The sequence below is a fragment of the Megascapheus bottae genome, chromosome 20, assembly GCF_031878675.1.
Source record: "Megascapheus bottae isolate mThoBot1 chromosome 20, mThoBot2.hap1, whole genome shotgun sequence".
NCBI classification, from domain to species: Eukaryota; Metazoa; Chordata; class Mammalia; order Rodentia; family Geomyidae; genus Megascapheus; species Megascapheus bottae.
Genome location: NC_143528.1, coordinates 13,534,872 through 13,538,410, shown reverse-complemented (window position 1 = coordinate 13,538,410; position 3,539 = coordinate 13,534,872). Strand labels below are relative to the sequence as shown.

Genomic DNA, 3,539 nt, shown 5'->3' with positions numbered 1-3,539 from the left:
GTGTTTTACTGCTGAATTGGTTCACCTTTTGTCCCACCATTTCTGTCCTTCCCCCATCTCCAAAAAAGATAAGCTTACATACAAAACAAAGGGTACACATAGGATACATGCCTTCCCTCATCTGTAATAATTAAAATGTGCCTATAAATCTACAAGTAAACCCAATAGATAGTAAAATTTCATTGACAAAATTGCATTGAGCATGATTAATTAAACAAAACTCTAAACACAATGAGAGCAAAGGAGGTTATTATTAGAAGAAGGTCACAAGTACCTGTTATCTATGTGCATATGATCATATAAAACGATGCCTGTCGCTCAAAATGGAGGTAAAACCACCGCCTGGTCAACCCCAGCCCCACTCTGGCCTTCACCGCCATCGCTGGGGGGAGGAGGGCCATGATTCAAAGGAACCAGAGCAGCCGTGGAAGCTGTGTATTGATGGTCTGAGCTTAGAAACTACAGATGATGGTTTAAGAGAACATGTTGAGGTATGAGGCACACCCACAGATTGTGTGATGATGAGAGATCCTCGAACAAAATGTCCCAGAGGCTTCGGTTTTGTGACTGACTCTAGAGTGGAAGAGGTGGCTGCAGCCATGTGTGCTAGACCCCACAAGGTTGATGGGCGTGTTGTAGAACCAAAGAGAGCAGCTTCTAGAGAGGATTCTGTGAAGCCAGGAGCCCATCTAACAGTGAAGAAAGTTTTTGTTGGTGGTATTAAAGAAAATACAAAAGAATATAATTAGAGAGACTACTTTGAAAACTATGGCAAGACTGAAACCATACAAGTTATGGAAGACAGGCAGAGTGGGAAAAAGAGAGGATTTGCTTTTGTAACTTTTGATGATCATGATACGGTGGAGAAAATTGTTGGATAGAAATACCACACTTGGTCTGGGTGTTTGGCCTAGTGGTAAAGTGCTTGCTCTAGCATGCATGAAGACCTGGGCTCCATTACTCGGTACCACATACATAGAAGAAAGTCAAAAGTGGTGCTGTGGCTCAAGGCTAGAGTTCTAGCCTTGAGAAAAGTCCAAAGACAGTGCTCAGGCCCTGAGTTCAAGCCCCATAACTGGCAAAAAAATAATAAAAATAAATAAAATTTAAAAAAAAAGAAATACCACTTAATGGGCATACTTGTGAAGTGAGAAAGCCTCTTTCTAAACAAGAGATGCAGTCTGCTGGATCACGAAGAGGTCGTGGAGGTGGTGGCAACTTTATGGGTCGTGGAGGAAACTTTGGAGGTGGAGGAGGTAATTTTGGACATGGTGGAAACTTTGGTGGAAGAGGAGGTGGTGACAGCAGAGGAAGCTACGGAGGAGGTGATGGTGGATACAATGGATTTGGAGGTGATAGTGGCAACTATGGCGGTGGTTCTGGTTATAGTAGAGGAGGCTATGGTGGAGGTGGACCAGGTTGTGGAAACCAAGGTGGTGGATATGGTGGTGGCGGAGGAGGATATGATGGTTACAATGAAGGAGGAAATTTTGGTGGTGGTAACTATGGTGGTGGAGGAAGCTATAATGATTTTGGAAATTACAGTGGACAACAGCAATCAAATTATGGACCCATGAAGGGGGGCAGTTTTGGTGGAAGAAGCTCTGGCAGTCCATATGGCGGTGGTTATGGATCTGGTGGTGGAAGTGGTGGATATGGTAGCAGGTGTTAAAAACAGAAAAAGGGCTACAGCTCTTAGCAGGAGAGAGAGCGAGGAGTTGTCAGGAAAGCTGCAGGGTACTTTGAGACAGTCATCCTCAATGGATTAGAGGAACTGTAAAAGTCTGTCACAGGAGGAATGATGATCCATAGTTAGAAAAGTTACTGCAGCTTAAACAGGAAACCCTTCTTGTTCAGGACTGTCAGCCACAGTTAGCAAAAAGCTATTGATTAATGCAATGTCAATTAGATGTACATTCCTGAGGTCTTTTATCTGTTGTACCTTTGTCTTTTCCTTTTCATTACATCAGGTATATTGCTCTGTAAATTGTGGTAGTGATACCAGGAATAAAAAAAATAAGGAATTTTTAACTTTTCAATATTTGTGTAGTTCAGTTTTTCTATATTTTAGTACAGAAACTTTAACTAAATGCAGTTTTGAAGGTGTTTCTTTGTGAGTTAACAAGTAAAGATCATTGTTAATTACTGTTTTGTATGACTTTTGCTAAAGTTAACTGTAAAGAAACACCTACTGACTCGCAATTTAAGGAGAATCTATTCTCCTCCTTTCCAAACCATGATATGAATGGGTGCTGACATGTGGAGGGAACAGATGCTTGTATATATGGATTGTGTGTTTTAGATACATTGGATTGGGTATTTAAATTAGCATATTTGTGAATTTAATAGCATTAAGAATGAAAAAAAACCCTCAAAATCCCTGTTTGGTTTTTGTGCATTTTCTTCAATGTAATCATGATTTTAGTGTATTTAACATTTGCTGAATCTTAGCTGCATTTAGAACATCTCTGTTCTACACTTACCTTGATCATATTGAGACTGGCTGCTACCATAGTTTTGAAGTGTAAAGCATGTCTGCTGCCCTCTATTTAAATTTGTAAAGGGTGGTAGATGTTTTCCCTATCCCTTTAGAAACCATTCTTAATTTTTGATACAGGACCACTAAGTCTGCAATGTCTGGGCACATTAGTGGCTACCTGATTTTATTCTGTTTTCCTTTGAAACACTTGAGACCTGTACATTTTATTACTTCCCTTGGTTTAATTTCTCCATTCAAGTTTTCAGAGCAAGAGAATAAAAGGACACTTCATTGTCAAATCAAAAAAAAAAAACCCATGATGCCTGTCAAAATGACACCCAAGAAGTGGGATCAAAAGGCTTTTTTATTGTGCTGTTTGTGGTTTATTTTCTTTTTTCCCCTTTTTGCACTGCTTTTCATTTCAAATGAGTCTTTCAAAATAACTGAAGTTTGTTACACTGTAGTTTTATGAACCTGAGTAGTCCTGAAGATAGGAAGGAAGAATATGAGAAAGGAGAGAAACATGATTCATGAAGCAAAGAAGCATATTGAGACAGATATACTTGAGAAAAAAGAATGTATATTGGACTGAAATTCTAGATTTCAATATAATAAAATTTAAGTTATCTAGAAAGAGGACATTGAAGTGGATATTATGGTATAGGATGCTTTTAGAGAATGATCTTGAGATTAAAATTAGTCTGGGGAAGAAAGAAAGAGGCCAGATTGGAATAAGGAAGACACTGAGTTACATGGAGGATATGCAATGGTGCCCATGGAAAAATCCCAACATAATGTTCTTGTCAGTCCTCACCTGACTGATGGGGCTAACAGCTAACGATATTCTGTTGAAAGCACTCCCGCAAGTTAGGACAGCAAATTTGTCCTGCATGTCAGATCTGCAAAACACATTATCATGTCCATTACTCTGTACCTGAAACTCTTAGCAAGATTTTTCCCATCACCCCCCCCAAAAAAAACTTATGGTACTCATTTGAATGCCATTAATATCTCAGATCTGAACAGAAAATGGATGCATTTTAGGGGGCATGAATGCATG

At 39.4% G+C, this 3,539-nt stretch overlaps 1 pseudogene; it reads left to right on the top strand.

Moving 5' to 3' along the window:
- The first annotated feature begins 323 nt into the window (after positions 1–323).
- On the top strand, positions 324–1,672 carry LOC150049192 (heterogeneous nuclear ribonucleoprotein A3 pseudogene; annotated as a pseudogene).
- The last annotated feature ends 1,867 nt before the right edge of the window (positions 1,673–3,539 follow it).